Source organism: Thermobia domestica, chromosome 1 (assembly GCF_964235325.1).
Source record: "Thermobia domestica chromosome 1, izTheDome1.hap1.1, whole genome shotgun sequence".
Classification (NCBI taxonomy): Eukaryota; Metazoa; Arthropoda; class Insecta; order Zygentoma; family Lepismatidae; genus Thermobia; species Thermobia domestica.
In genome coordinates, this window is record NC_137454.1 from 81958176 (window position 1) to 81975930 (window position 17755).

A 17755-nucleotide genomic window follows, 5' to 3' on the forward strand; every position below is an offset into this window, starting at 1 on the left:
GCCTACTTGGAATATTCCTAACGAAAGATGCTGTCTGCCTCTACGTGCCAAATGGTTAAATTACATGGTCTCAGATGTGATTCCCGGTGGTAGCTAGAAAATTTTGATTCAATGTCAATGTGGAAGATATCACGGCCGAGCTCAAAAGGTGTGTTACAAGAACCAAATTAAATTAATCAATAGATCAAGAGAAAAATGCGATGTTACGAAACTAAGGAAAATACGTTGTTAATATTGAATTGATGCAACTGAAAGGTCCAAGTAGAATGTCTCACTTCCTAAAATGACGAAAATGAATACTACACTACCAGGTTAATCAATAATTTCAAGTTAAAGCTGCACATTTTCACCAACTCTCAATCAATAACTGGAGTCCATGACGATAGAAGTATATAATCAGCAATACGATGAAGTCGTCATCAGCACGTTGTACCGCTAGGTCAGTAGAGAAGTTCCTTCCTGCCAACAAATGATCATATTAACAGAATATGTAGTAATCGGTGGGAGAGATGTTAGGAACATACGGTTGGTAAGGAAGGGTCCCATACTGCAGATCATAGACAGTCTGCACCATCCTTTGAGAGCGTCCATTGAAATTAACATTAGAACACAATCTCTGTTGACTATCAATCCTGGATCTTTCCGGAGAAGTTTACAGTACAATTCATTTAGTTCAACTTCTAACGATCCAAAGTGATGGTCTTACCTTGATGGAGAAAGACATGATGAATCACCACAGTATAGATCACTCCAACTAGAACAAAGCATTCTGAGGATGGAAATTTGTTTTGGAAACCATTCTAAGCCTTGATCACGATCCAAAACTGTCCTGACCGTTTGCAATTGCCGTAATAGATTCATTTTTGGCAATATGATAAAGAAAACTTTCCTGATTGTTCCTCACACTGAAAGAATTACATACCTCAAGACTGCAATCCAGGTTGGCTGCCGTTAACTGATGTGAGAACCACAAGTGCAATTATTTTACATTAGCGGAAATTCGCCGAATTACCATAATATATGTGTGTCTAATTCGTTTACAATTGCCCAAGACGATCCATTTCCATTGTTCATCAGTAACTCGTCAGAACACACTCTTGATCAGTATCCGTACACCTCAGCTTTCAGTGTTGTATTACCAGCACAAAAATTTACAAACTAACGGTGAATGATGTGTTCATTCACTTTCCTGTCAATGTCAATCTCGAAGTTTCTCGCGGCTAGGTGTTCAGAATGTCCCAGTTTGAATTTTTGAAGGAAAAATCACCCACAATTGTGTGTTCTCAATTATGTACTTTTACGTGATCTTAATCAACAATACAATTACTTCTGTCATACTTTGCATCCCGGCCCGTTTGCTGAACATGTACGGACTTTGTTACATACTATTCGTGACCTCAGTCCATTCATTGGTTGCGTTACAAGCAATGGTTTCTCATTAGATATAAAATTGTATATTTCAATAACATCAAGCCAATATTTATGGATTCTTTTACGCACATTTAGGATCATAATCATCTAAATCACCATCAACAACACCTTGGATAACACAATGTGAGAAAGTTTCCAATTCCAGGTGTTACAAATAACATTTTACTGGTACATCCTTGTATTTCATTGTAAACAAAAATTTACTGCACAACCCTGTATTTTATTATTCAATATATCCCTAATGTATTTGTAGAGTTTTTAGGAATAAATAGAGTAAAAGGCAGAACGAGAGAAAGGAGCAAACAGGACACATGTTATAAGGAATTCACCTGGAATACAATTGTTTTATAAGAATAGAAAGTTATGCAGTTTTTGTAAAAATTGGAATCATAATAGCTGCAGTTGGTTGTGATTCTCTTATCTGCTTTCAATTTCCAGCCATTTAGAAAATCCTCATTTATTTTCGTGTTTCTAAATGGCTGCACACGGAAAGCTACTAGGTGACTCGTGATAACGGTATCTCATGCAAAATAACATTGTCTAGCGCGCTCTTGTTCCACATTTTGATTATTTTTTATCCATTTAAAGATATCACGTAATTACTGTAAAATTAGAGATATTTTAATTTCGCAGTGATTAGGCCTCTTAATAAATTAGTTCGATCCTTACGTGAAACACTTTTTCCTTTACATCTAATAAAGCATGTTTCTTTTCTGTAGTATAGTAGGAATAAACTTTCCAATGCTGATCACGTCACGATTTTTCATTATTAGTGTAAACAGTTTATCCTCCCCAGAAATTGATTTTATTAAAAGTTCATGATTTAGGCTTGAAAATTTAATTCATCTTTTCTATTTTCTTTGCAATTATCTTAATTAAAAACGTCAACGAATGTTATTGTTTAAAATCCTTGGTTGAGAAAGAAATATTTCTTCATAGAATTTAACAAACAAACGAATATCTAACGGAATAGAATCAAAGGCCAGAACTACTTATATTCTTCTGTATTCGTATTGGTATTGTTGATATGTTGGAAGGCCTTACGACGTGTATCAAAATGGGTCTTGTTGTTTGCAATGCAGGTTTGCGCTCATTGATTACTAAAACCGTTTTCGTATGGTTACCATTCGTGGTGTTAGTAGTTAGTTCTATTCCAATGTTAACCATCGGATTAGATATGAAATATGGTGACAGTTCTACGACGTCTTTTGCAGGATATTTAGATAAATACATTCTAGTGATCTCTGGGATTATTATCTTGTTCTTCTGTTGCATGAATTTTGGAAATTCTGTTCAAATTAATGAAATATTAATTTCCACACAACAAAAATATTTCAATCACAGAGAGTGTAAAATAACTAAGGTGATTGTTGCCTTTTCTCTGTACATTGTGTTATATATAGCTGTTGATTTGTATGATTGTCTTGTATATAGAGATTTCTTTTGTGACACTGAAGACCTGTACAATCTTCCTTATTATCTTTTTCGCGCATCAGTTATCCCTTTAGACCTGATAACGTTTCCTATTTTGTCCAAGCTTTTAAAATGTTTCACAGCTATTAATGATCAACTGTTAGAAGAATCTATTAATTATAAGACAATCAACACAAAAAGTGGTATAATGAGGGGAGATAGATGTTCTTCATATTATTTCATTTTCTCTCGTTCACACGATAAACTCTGTGGCATTATTCAAAAGTTCAGCTCTCAATGGGGGATTCCTCTTTTAGTCAGTGTTTTGGAGAATTCTCTTTGTATCGTAAACAAAGCATTCTTCTTTATAGGGGCTTTGACAAGCTACATGAGAAATTTGCATTTTCATCTCATCGTCTCTCTATGGCCTTTGGTAATATTTTACCGATTATTTATATTGACTTGGATCTGCGGAAGCATTAGTGAAGAGGTAAGAAAATATAATCATGATTTGATAAAAGGAATTAAAGTATGTGTTTTGTATAATTATACTAGATCAAATAGGAGAAGGTGAAGCTATCTGTATGATTTTTAGAAACAATTTGATTCAACTCAGCTTTGAAAAAAATAACTTACTGATCAACTTTGCTGATGGTAAGCAAAAATCATTAGATTTGTGTTTAAATACCGTATTCTTGCTTGTATATACGACATCCTTATTTGTGTCTGTAATTTGAACAATATTATGCCTTTACACCGCAATTTGCTGTGAATGTAACTGGATACGAAAATGAAACCGTTTAAAAATAGGCCTAATTCTTTCTCTTGAGATCCTTGATATACATAGTTACTCCCACTTAGCGCATCAGTGATGGTCATGCTTCAAATACACAAATATAGCTTTACGAAGTAAATATTGTTTGATAGAAAACGTGTATATTTTTTACCTTTTCCAGTTATAAGCTACAATGTAAATTGTTACAATATTTTTGGGAAGAAATCGCGGTTTATAACGCGAGAATGTGGTAATCGTAAGGAATATATACCGGTACATGCATATATATATATATATGATACATTTCTAACTGCTTACAAACGATGATAAGGCTTCCACAAGACACGAACCTTATCCCGAAATCACAGTCTGATGATAGTAAGTTCATCGCTGGAAAAATTGAGAATAAGTTGCCAAATGCCTAGGTTTACCTGGGAACTGCACTAGAAAATCTTGTGCTCCAGGCTACCTGCTCATCATGCACTGGACACCGAAATGTTCAGAAATTAAAGGACAGAAGAGGGATTAATATGGATCGGATTGGATTAAACGCTGAGGTCAGAGTTTGGATGTCTGATGAAAATTTGCCAAAATAGATTAGTGATATAAAACAGTTTTACAACACATTCTTCGCTTCTCTCATAAGATATATTTATGCATATTTTTGTAATTGCTTTGGGTATAATTGATTATTTTATACCTTATTTTACCTATATTGTATTTAATTATTTATTTATATCGTGAGACTAAGGACTGATCGACGACCTTAGTGAAAATGACTGAGTGCATGGCATGAACTTTGTTGTGTAGCGGAGCGATTACATTGTTGCAGGTGACATAATCAAATTGTCTCAATATATTATCAACACATAACTGCTAGCAAAATGAAATTTTGGAGTATCTTTTCTGTATTCGTACAATACTATACAATTTCATTGTAGTTTCTGCAAAAAAAGTGAACACAATACAAAAATTTCAGAGGACTGAATTGTGACTTGTCGAAGTTGTTAGAGGGAATAAGTGAACTTTAAAGTACCTGTGGTATTGTGTTGTGATTTTTCTTGTAGGCTATTAATTCTTAAATTTTACAATTAAAAATATGGAACTTGGAACACCATAGGGTACGTTTGAGATCCTACCTGTACTTAAATCCTATAAAACTTAAAGATTTCATTTAAATCCTATAAGTGTAGGTATTTTGGCCAGAAAATTTCTCCAGATGCATTTTGGATATATTTTTTTACTTTTTATTTCTCGTAATGTTAGGTTGTTTCAAATAATTTACAGCACTTTCATGCTAAAGAAGTTTTAGGAAATAAGGCCCACAGTTGAACAACTTCTATATTTTCACATTTTGCAAAAGGTTTTACTTCATGACGTTTTGTTTTACTTCACAATCCCTCTATGTATTTATTTATTTGTTGAAATACTAGTTCTTCGTACGAGTAGGATAAGGTTTATTCAATATAACATATTTGAAGGCAAAGAAATTAATAAATATCTAAGGCAAAGAAATCAGTGAAATAAATAAATATCGAAGAGCTACGCCTTTGGTGTTGCCCCTGATAGTTCCCGAACCATCTTCTATGCATCTTCTTGCCTAAATTTGTGGTCAAACGTCATTGGAACTGTCAATAACCAACTTAACGATCCCGAAAACTATGGATTCAATACTAATATCGGTCAGTTTAAACACTATTTTTAACCCCCGAACCCTCCATGACCATGAAGGCTGCAGATAAACTTGAACGGCGTCTGGAATGTTACTATTCATCTCAACTACCCCGAAAAGTCTGAATTTGACACTAATATCCGGCGTCACGGGTATTTATTATCTTTTGATCTAATGAATGATCACTTTCAAAAAACAACGAAAACCTTTTTGGGAATTGACTCACTGATTGGAAAAAGGGAATAAGAGCATCAGACCTAAGGTTTCAAAAACGCAAAAAAAAAAAAAAAAAAAAAAAAAACTTCCTGAGGCGTTGTTTGTATTTGTTTCTAAAAGTGTATAATTGATTACTTGTAGCAAAAGAGCTAACAAACACTAAGACAAGAAGAATAACCTTGTATTGCAGCACTGCAATTGGTTACAAAAGCTTAAATTGGAAAAAATACTCCCTTTTTTCAATCAGAGTTGGACGCAATTGTAATTTTGTGTAGGGTATGTAATGTGTAGTTTATGATAGAAAGCTATGAAAATGTACATGTTGAATGCAATGTTGTATGTTAATCTTGGATATATGTATCCGAACTATCACACGTGTTAGGTTTCGAAAACTTTTATTGTCACCGTTCGTTTTTCTGTACAGTAAGAAAAGTAATACAATAGACAACTGATCAAAATATGTATAAAAATACGTTGTCACAGTAGAATGGGTTTACATAGGGTCCTAGCCGTCTGCATCTTTGTCTTCTACAGTTTTTTGGTCAGTGGCCTTTTATGAACAAATCATCCTTTAAAACTGTCTGTATGGGTCAGGTATGTATTTGATGATTTGTGAAACATAGTTGATCTTCTTCTTATTGATCGGGACTTGCCCATCGTATGCCTTTGACGTTGGCAGTGGAGCATTTGTGACATTGATAAACTCATGAGCTTGCGCATAACCTGGAAATTCTGCTTTATAAACAACGTGTCTGGATTTACTTATTTGGAATTACACTGTTTTGTCCACAATGCTACCTGGAGTTTTCTTATAAAACGGTTGCCACCAATGTTTAAAATCTAAGATTTCTTCATTGACAACCTCGTAAACCTGAAATGGAGTATCAGTCTTTCTTGCATTCCTAATCATATGGTTATACTATGCTGGTAAATAAATGCGATAGTGTCGTTTGAGTTATCGTTTGATTACAGCGAAATTTCGGTCACATAATAAAAAACTGCGACCTCAGACAGGCAAATATTGCTGTATAGTAGTGAACCGTTTTGACACGGTCAGGCTGGAAAGCATTCTTGTTTTGTTTATTTTATTTTATTTTAGTTCAAGCACAACACAACAGGCTCTAGGCCCAATTATTGTATGACTGCAGTTTTGGCCACCACTTGTATCACTGAAAACATGTAAACCTGTCACTGATTGGGCCAAAACGTTCTCTATAGATTGTGCAATGCGAAGACAAAGCAGATGTGCCAGATCTAGCATAATGATGCTAGATCTAGCATAATTTGCATGTCTTTAGTATTTAGCATCTTAGGTTTAGCATACTGCCCAAATCTAGCATAATTTCAGCAAGTTTATCAATTAGCTGCAAAACCTGGAGATGAGAAAGAAGTTGGTTCGTGGGAAGAAAAAGAACGGCAGAAATGTATCCTCTCCCATAGATTAATACAGTGGGTAAACCATACAGACAGTCTTATTGTTCGAAGCAAGTTCGAAACGGCGCGAGGTCATCCCTTTACCGATGCCTAGAAGTGGCGTGGGAATAAAAACAATTTATTGTTTCTGAAAATAAGTTAGAAAACGAGCTTTATTGGAGACGGTAACGTCTTCACGTTAAGATGAAATATATAGCACACAAATGCAGGTGACTCAAAGGCCTTTTGCCATTTGTTTGCTTTTTTTTTTTTTTTTTTTTTGTAGCTCCACCCAGGGCTTTCTAATTAGTTGACTACGAGGTCATTTTCTTTCAAAATATGTAAACAAACACTTTGTATTCATTTATACGACATATTTTTCTTCCTTTATTCTTCTTAGAAGCCAAACTTTTCCTGCTCTTAAAATAAAAGAATATTCAGAATAATTCCAAGCTGTGAGTCTGACAACGACTGCACTAGTTTAGTTGAGGTAAAGATTTGGTGCGTGAAGTATTGAGTTCTATCCTTGCATTCTTGCGCTCTGTGTATTTTAAGTTACGTTATCGTATCTCAACTTCGGTTTTCTTTTGTTTGAAAACTTCTGAATTAGTAATTATGAGGATCTAGCATAATTTGACTGAATCTAGCATAATTTCGGTAAGGTTTTGGAATAATTCCGAGCTCTGACAACGCTGAGACAAAGCGAAGTATCGTAATGACAGCAGAGAGCTCTAGGTATTAGCACAGAAACGGTAATAAATATCAAAAAGCTGTTTTCTCATATTTATTCATTGTTCCAACATATTATTCTGCGTATTTTATGTCTACATTTCTATTATTATTTATATTTATGTCTACATTTACATTTACATTAACTTATAGTAGCATATTAGTATTATATCGTTATCATAATATATTATTATTTCTGTTTCTTTACCAATTAAAATTTTATCTATAAGCATTTTCTGTCGCTGTATTATTTCATCTTCTATCTGAAAGGAGGCAATATTTAACCCAAAGAATAAAATATTTGACGATAATTTTTAAAAAAGTAGTAGTAGAAGAAGAAGAAGAAGGAAAGAAAAGAAAGAAGAAAATTAATTGTAGAATACAAAGCAAGGATGTTATAAATAGAGGATTTACCCATATGTACCCACATCCTATTAAATTGGTGAAGCCAAAAAGCAACCGAGCATCGGCACGTCTGATTGGCTACTTTCGCGTCTGCCATCGTCTGGTTGGCTACTTTCGTTTCCGCCATGATTGTTGGCTCAAAACATTGCGATCCTATTGGACGGAGTGGGCAGAGTAGGGGTGGCGAAACTGTGACGTATTGCTTCAAGATTTTGTTGTAAGGGCAGATCCTCTATTTTATAAGATCCTTGATACAATAATAATAATAATAATAATAATAATAATAATAATAATAATTTTCTAAGTTGTCTGCTACATGTAACAGTACTTCAGTCCATTAAATCAGTATTTTAAGAAACATTTAGTTGACCCCATTCGCCTCTCATCTCTGTATAGTAAAGGACTTTCTTGTGTTGATTATCGATTTTAGGAATTTATCTAATTATATGAATCGATAAGTATTTAATGTTTAGGTCAGTGTAACCTATAACTATGGTTTTCCGTCTGTTATTATCTTCTGAGTAATGTTGCTAGAGGTTTTGGTTTTTACGTGTTTCTTCTACAATTGTCCCATTCACCGATATTCATATAATCTAAGTAATTATTGTTACCTGCATATTATATACACATTTGGACGTTAGTTCACATTTTGTTGTTTCTGTTTATTTGTAGTATAGTAGAGTTACCATATACAGAAGTGTCAACTGAGGACACATGTTAACCTGAGTAGCACATTATATAAATATTAGCTTTCGACCCAAGAACGATAAATTTTCTTTTTTACTTCTAAGTTTACCCTTAAAGCATCATAAACAATATATTGAAATGTATGAAAACTAATTAAACACGAATTTTGCAGATCTGATTTCTTTTCACAATTCGTGTTTTGAATATAAATAATCAAACATATCTTTACATGCAAAATGTTAGCAACTGACTTGACAATATACTTAAGCTCCGAAAATGCTGATATATATCAAAGAATTTCGATAAATGTACGTAGACGGAAACGTTTTTTTTTTTTTTTTTTTTTTAATGTGGGCATATCACATAAAAGCATAAGCACTAGTGACTGTTGAGTGTAGAAGTTGATCAAAGCACAGTATACATTGTCTCAGAATCTTATTAAAATTACTGTCTCCTAGACTTCATCGTTATTGTCCAACCAATGCTGCAGAGAGAATACTGAGTGCACATTGATATTAAGATGTAGTGGATCCATTGGATTCAGTGAAGCAATTTGGGTAGAACAGAGTCTTTTTCAAACGAGAATTGCAGGTCTATGTTTAGTTTGGTAAACGTAAAGAAAGATGTTCGGTTTAATGTGGAGTAATCAGCAACAAAGCATTACATTGTTTTGCTCAAGATGCAGAATACGCCTACCTACTCATCACAGAGAAGCTAAAGTACAAAAACTGGACTCTTGTAGACCAGTTGATCACTGCGTGAGTTGGATACTTTGAGCATTATGAAGCTTTGACACATCACGTAGTTCACAGACGAACTCTAGTTCCACTTGTTGGATATATAAACTCACAGAATATACTATGTGGAACTCAAGGCAAATTTAATCTACATGAAAATATCTTGCACTTTAAGAAGATTGGTGTATGGTGCACAAATTTGGTACGCTTAATAACTGAGACAAGGACTAAAAGATAAACAATCTTATCGAAATCAAGAAAAATTACTCAGGATATAAGTCAGTGAATTGGAGTTACGGATATACTTAAAGATAGAAGAATGTGCTTTTCAACATCTGATGTAACGATAAGTACAATTTCATAGATATGCGGCGTTCTGACAAGTAAACCTTACGTTTGGGTGAATCGAGTTGCTGACTGAGACACATATGAGAAAGTAGTACTAAATGTGGTCAGTATTTCAGTGAAGTTATAGGTGCGAAGCTCCAGGGGTCTAGGAGATACAGCTACTAGAACATCACATGGAAGTACAGAATAGTCTTCATACAGTTGGAGGTAAACGCTCTGTAAGACCTCTTGTAACGACGAAAGGTGAATAACAAATATATGGGCACATATTAGGACTAGGGGGAAGTCATATAATAACGGTATACCTGACGGCGTCCATCTTAAAATCCGCCATTTTGATTTAAGGTTAAGTTTTTAAAATAGGAATAGGGTCATGTGATACATGATTGAAGGCGCAAATTTAACCAGAAGAACAATGGTGACGTTAATTTTTATTTACGCGCAATTGGTAAAAAGTTACAGGGAAATTAAATATTGTTGCAGCATATGTATTAGTCCTTTACAACACCTTGTAAATTTTGTGTTAATGATAATAATTAAATAAAAAGCAGGTGGATAAATATTATGTCTATGGTAAGAGTTGCCTTGATGGCGGCCATGTTTAAATCCGCCATCTTGAATCAGACAAAAGTTTTAAACAAAACGCATACCATTGACACCTTATTAATAGCAAATTTTACCATAAATCCAACGGTATAACCATTTTTGCTTTTTCATTAACCAGCATTTGTTACGCCACCATTGTGTTTCTGATTACCTTCTAGCCCAAGTCATCTATTGCATTACTCTATTCCCATTTAATTTTGTGCTGGTTAATGATAAAGCAAAAATGGTTATACCGTTGGATTTATGGTAAAATTTGCTATTAATAAGGTGTCAATGTTATGCGTTTTGTTTAAAAACTTTGTCTGATTCAAAGTGGCGGATTTAAACATGGCCGCCATCAAGGCAACTCTACCATAGACATAATATTTATCCACCTGCTTTTTATTTAATTATTATCATTAACACAAAATTTACAAGGTGTTGTAAAGGACTAATACATATGCTGCAACAATATTTAATTTCCCTGTAACTTTTTACCAATTGCGCGTAAATAAAAATTAACGTCACCATTGTTCTTCTGGTTAAATTTGCGCCTTAAACCATGTATCACATGACCCTATTCCTATTTTAAAAACTTAACCTTAATTCAAAATGGCGGATTTTAAGATGGACGCCGTCAGGTATACCGTTATTATATAACTTCCCCCTAGTCCTAATATGTGCCCATATATTTGTTATTCACCTTTCGTCGTTACAAGAGGTCTTACAGAGCGTTTACCTCCAACTGTATGAAGACTATTCTGTACTTCCATGTGATGTTCTAGTAGCTGTATCTCCTAAACCCCTGGAGCTTCGCACCTACAACTTCACTGAAATACTGACCACATTTAGTACTACTTTCTCATATGTGTCTCAGTCAGCAACTCGATTCACCCAAACGTAAGGTTTACTTGTGAGTAGCAAGAGCTAACTCAAGAAAAACTTATTTCCAGAAAATGCACTCTGAAGGGTCAAAATATTGTCCATTGAAAACTAAGCCCAAGAAAATTTTGGTTTTACTAATTGAATACCCCAAATGTAAGTTTTCGAGCATCAGATTGCACTAACTTCTGCTGAGTTCGAACTTACTAACCCGAAATGCATTATAAAAGTACTTATATTTGAAATTATCTTCTCAAATTAGATTTTGAAAACCATTTATTATATCACCCTGTATTTTCTTAAATACTTTCTGACACGCAACGCTCCAGAGACACAAAATGATGAAGAATACTATTTCTAGACCATTTTCTATTTTTAAGATGTAGTTTTTGAAACCAAACATAACTTATGCTTTTAATAAACATTTATAATTTTGTTTTATTTTACAAGGAAATTTCTAACTCAGAGAAACTATTTAGTTTATCATTAACATAATTGTGAAGGGAGGAAAGTGCAGCTGTCAACACTTCTAGAAATTGCGAAGAAATTAATTTAATTGAATAAGAAAATATTATTTTCTTATATTTACACAAGGTGGGTCAAATATTTACGGTGATGGCTTATAGAAAAGAAGAGAATAACACTTTTGAAATATCAATTGCTTCGTTTTCTACAACGACTGAAGTCACGCATGCGCCATGCTGTGCCAAAGCTGTAATTCTCCTATTAATGTTATAACACCTAAAATAGAATATATGGTATCGTGGACGTTGTTTATTGTATTTATTATATTTTCAATAAATACGATGAAAATCGTATACCTAGTGAAAATCGATAGATCACAAATAGGATTCTTCACCTCTGAATTAGACAAATTTAATGTTGTCATAACTGGTCTAATCCTTTCATTGTTCTTATGCATAAACATTGGAAGTACAGTTAAAATATTTGTTTGTCACCACTCAGGAACAAACTCTATCTCTGAAACAACAAAAATATACTAATATCCATATCGTGTATTTGTTTTATATCTTATTTTACTTGTCGATTGATATATACGATTGTCTTCTATACAGAGACTACTTTCGTAATTCTTATGAATTATATTTTCATCCTTACTACGTTCTAAGAGTCGCTAATACCATTAGATCTAATTGTTTTCTAAGTTCTCTTTCAGAATTCTTAAATGTTTTTAAGCTCTTAATACACGACTGCTAAATATTTACAAGAGACGTAGTTTGGGTTCTAATGGTCTTCATCCCAACAGAAGTTCTAGAGAGTTATTTCTTGCGTTACGAACTCACGAGAAACTCTGTGACGTGGTTGATATGTTTTGTTCTAGATGGGAATTTCCTCTATTCGTTGGTATTGTAGATAATATTGGTTTTGTGGTGAGTAGATCTTATATTATGGTCTCTATGATTATACAAATTGTTGACACGGGATGGTAAGTGCTAATAATCTTCGGGATATAGTATACGTAAGACCGTCTGAGTTCCAGAAGAAGCTGGACGCTCATACTTTTAGGGATTATTCATTGAGTATCTACGAACTTAGAAAGGGGGTAACAAACCCACTTTCATTTACTTATCCACTGATACGAAAATAAAAAAGAAGGTACCTATTTGCCCTTGTACTTTATATGCTATAGCGCATTACATTATATGCAACAAGGATTTTGGTCTGCATCATGATATAAATTTAAATAACATTTTTCGAATCGAAATCAACAAAATTTATTCTAGAAAGTAAAAATAGAATGTTAAGTACATATAATGAAGACAACGCAGTGATTTAATTTGGTAACGTATAAATATATAATATGAAGTATCCTCGCGCACGGAAGACAGGGGGTTCTCATGTATACTATTACCAATCTTCGTTTTATGGCGTATAGTGAATATCGTATCGATTACTACTTCTGAAGTGGATATGTGAAAATGCAGTGCAAGAGGTAAATATTTTAAATTACTTTTACGTATAATTTTTCGTGAGTTCAGTGCTTTACTTCTAAAGTGGAATATATATTGTTTTAAGATCGAAAGCATTTTAAATTGCTGTTTCGATCATGGTTTTATAATATAATTATTTTACAATTATGTTCATATTCTTAGTACATTTGTATTTCAAATGCATTTTGGCTCTAGTTGCTTCTTATTTATGTTTCTTTTTTTTTTTTTAAAAAAAAATGCATTCCTTAATCTATTTAGTGTTTACTATTTTTTCTTACATACAAATGAATTTTCCTTTTTTTAATATATAAAATAGATATTCTAATCTCAATATAAATAATCTGCGAAGAGATGTATGGATATGAGAAAGTGCTTTCAAACTAAGTTTTTACTTGGAATACATGTTACCTATTTGATTGTGTGCTCTATGTATATAATTAGAGTGAATGATAATTCCCTGAAACGCAACCCGAATCATTATATTTTATGTACAATTATTGCTTACGTTATCAATAATTTTGTCAAACAGTTTTTTACACTGAACATTAATAGCTGTACCAAAAAATGGTAGAAACCAGAGAGTACACTGCGTTTGCCGATATTATAATTTTCTTCGCTACCGAACCATTCTGTTGTTTTTAAATCTTGTAAATTATCATTCCTTTTTCAGAATGCAAATATAAAATGTTCTTCATATTACCTGTATAATGCAAGAATAAAGGTGGGAGATATTTCTTCATTAAAGTTGAAATCCTGAGAAAAACAAAATTTCCTACTTTATAGAAGTAATGGAAATAACTTTCTTTTTTACGCGAATCTATGCATTTCTATTGTACACTGGTCCTAGTATTTGAGCGCTGTGTCCAACGTTGTGCAAGGTCATAATACCACGAAAAGTGTTAGATCATTTCAGGAGATGGAGGAAATGTTTCAACCAATGTCGTAGACTCTCCTATTCAATTGAAAACAATTACAAAATTCCACAATGTGAGACAATAGGTGAGTAAGAAGTAATATATAAATTACATTTGTACAATGGTAATGCAGATGCTGCTACGAAATTTGCTAAGATGAATTACATAGGAGTAGGGTTGACCAAATTTTTCGATACCTACAATTGGCTCTGTGACTATGACCAGAGATAACTGATAAACCGAAGATGATCTATAATATAATTTTCTAATTTCATTATTTGAATGAAATTTAAATATTTTTATTTTTTTTATTTTTGTTATTTTTTCCTCCGTAATTTAATTAGGTTTCTTACGCATAAGGACTAACTACGAATAATACATATGAAAACTAACATTGTAAAAACAAATGTGTGGATTTCTTTTATAGGATCGATTTAAATACACCAAAAGTTTGTTTCTAAAACGTACAAGATTATAATTCTAGTGAACAGCTTTTAAAAGAAATTTATTTTACAGTTTTTTTTGTATCATTATATGATTTGTATCCTCGTCGCCAAAAGTGCCTTTACATCGCCGTGACGGGTATGTGAGCGTGCAGTACTCTAAGGAAGGGATGGTTGCATAAGAATTTGTGATTAATTTTAAACAGTTTTTATTTTGACTAGGGAAATATCGTAGGTATAGAAAGTAAAGACACAGATTTCAAGCATCAGTGCACTGTCATCTCTGTTTTTCAATTTATTGCCTTATATGTTAAGTTAAACACCACAACATCTGTCACTGATAGCGTAGATCATCTTACTTTTTAAAATTGCCACTTTAGCTTATTTGTCCAAACATTAATCTCCAGATGTAGAGAGAAAAGAAAGAAAGAGATACAACATCTGTAAGATTTATGTAATCGGAACTATAGGGACCGACTGAGCTAATTACTGCTACTAGCGCTTTTCACTCTTCAGGAATTTACTACAACATGTTTCGTAAGTCCTAAATCTGTGAATGAATTATATCATTCACCTCACTGTAATTATTTGTAAATGGAAACTGATTACGCTGAACGTGAATATGTTTCGCTGTCGTAAAGCAAGGACCGTGATAAATGTAAATAAGGTTCTCATTATTATATAAAAAACAGAAATATTTAGTCCGTGTATTGAACAATATAATACAGTAACTAAGCAACATCATAATCACTAACGCCCGCATAATTTTTTCCAACGGGGGGGAAGGGGGAAGACCGATATAGAAAAATTTTTGAGTTTTACGTCCCACGTTTATTCCGGTTAGGCTAAGAGAGACGGTAATGGTGAGTAATGAATGAAATGGTGGAATGAAGAAAGTGGGAGGAAACGGGAGAATCCCGAGAAAATCCACGCACACGGTGTTTGTCTAACACAAAGTTCAATTGGCGTGGGCTGGGAAAGAACCCGGTACCCCAAGCAACCGAGGTGAACATTGTACCACTGAGCCACCGCGGCACCTGAGTCAAACGGCCCCGTGTCAAAAGAGCCCGGGTCAAAAGGTCTCCGCAACAAAAGGATGCGAGTCAAAAGTCCCGAATCGAAACGCAATTCATAAAAAGGGCCCGGGTCAAACGGGTCCCACGACAAAATTACCTAAGTCAAAAGGCCCTGCGTCAAGCGGGCCTAGGTGACAAATGGTCCCGCTACAAAAGATCCCGCGTCAAACGGCCCTGTGTGAAAAGGGCCCGAGTCAAAAGGCCCTGCGTCAAACGGGCCCGGGTCAAAATGGTTCCACGACAAAATGACCCAAGTCAAAAAGCCCTGCGTCAAACGAGCCCGGGTGAAAACCCACGCACACGGTGTTTGTCCACCACAAAGTTCAATTGACGTGGGTCCCAAGCCTCCCAAGCCGCAGAGGTGAACGCTCTACCGCTGACCCACAGCGGCCCCTGAGTCAAACGGCCAGTCGTGAAAGGGCCCGGGTGAAATGGTCTCCGCAACAAAAGGGCGCGAGTGAAGTCCCAAATCAAAACGCCCCTCATCAAACGGGCCCTGGTCAAAAGGGGCCGAATCAAAATGCCCCTCATAAAAAGAGCCCGGGTTAAAGGGTCCCTCGACAAAATGACCCAAGTCAAAAAGCCCTGCGTCAAACAGGCCCAAGTGAAAAAGGGGCCCGATGCAAAAAGGCCCGAGTCAAACGACCCCGGGTTAAAAGGGCCCGAATCGAAAGGAGTCGAATCAAAACGACCCTCATAAATAGAGCCCGGTCAAACGGGTCCCACGACAAAATGACCTAAGTGAAAAGGACCTGCGTTAAAGGGGCCTTTGTCAAAAATGGGCCCGCTAAAAAAGGGCCTAAGTCAAACGGCCCCACGTCAAGGGGGTCCGGTGTCTAAATGTCTCCACAACAAAAGGGCCCGAGTCAAAAGGCCCGAATCAAAACGCCCCTCATCAAAAGGGCCCCGGTCAAACGATCTTCGCAACAAAAGGGCCCGAGAATAGTTTGTTAACGCAAAAATTTGGGATTTACGTAGCGATAATAAACCTAACAATTATAATGACTGTCTGCATTTTTACATTACGTTACTATACTCAGAATTTTTGCGAAGACTGTTCAAGAATGACAACCAACGTCAGTAAATGAAATGAAATGTAATCTTTAAGCTTTACATCCCACGTTTATGCCGGTTAGGCTAAAGGAGACGCTGAGGATGAGTGAAATAGTGGAATGAAGAAAGTGGGAGTAAACGGGAGAACTTCGAGAAAACACACGAGCACGGTGTTTGTCCACTACAAAGTCCACACGGCGTGAGCTGGGATCGAACCAGGGACCCCAAGCACCGGAGGAGAACGCTATACCACTAAGTCACCGGGCCCGCACCAATGTCAGTAACAGAGGCGACTTTTGATGGAAGTTACAATTTTAAAAATTAACATTTTACGAATGTAATCCACGAGAACTGCGCAAATGTACGATGGAATTTAATTTACGGTGGAAAACATTAATGGTCTCAAAACAAAAGTTCAAAAAAAGAAAAAAAGCACAATCACTTTTTGTTCATTCTTATGCAAATTTATTATTATTATTATTATTATTATTATTATTATTATTATTATTATTACGTTTTCTATTATTATCATTAATATTAATAATAATATAAAGGTCAGTGGTAGCCCATGCTTTCAAACCATATACGCCACTGCTCGAAACAGTTAACTCTACATTAACATCAGTTGTCTTTCGATCATTTTATGTTACTTCGTCCCACTCTCCAAAGCTGTGCAAAGGTGCCTTCTTAATCCTTGCCTCAAGGCAAGAAAAGCAAACAATATTTTCGCAGGGAGTGACTCAGAACGCACACAGCTCGCTGTATAGCTGCAAGAGACCTATGGATGAGTTGCCTTCTTGTTACAAGGCGTTTAGTCAGTACCATATCAAGGACAGTTCCGTTAGTTGAACATTGATTAACTGTTAGAATACAGCAGCATACAACCGCCCCTTCTGTTTACTTTTCACGAATATTTTTCAGCTTAATGCATACAGGTGACGTTTTGCGTATTTAACTGACATGCTGTGTCAAGTATATGTTCCCAAAACGATATGAGTACTCAAAAGGCAAAAACATGTAGCTA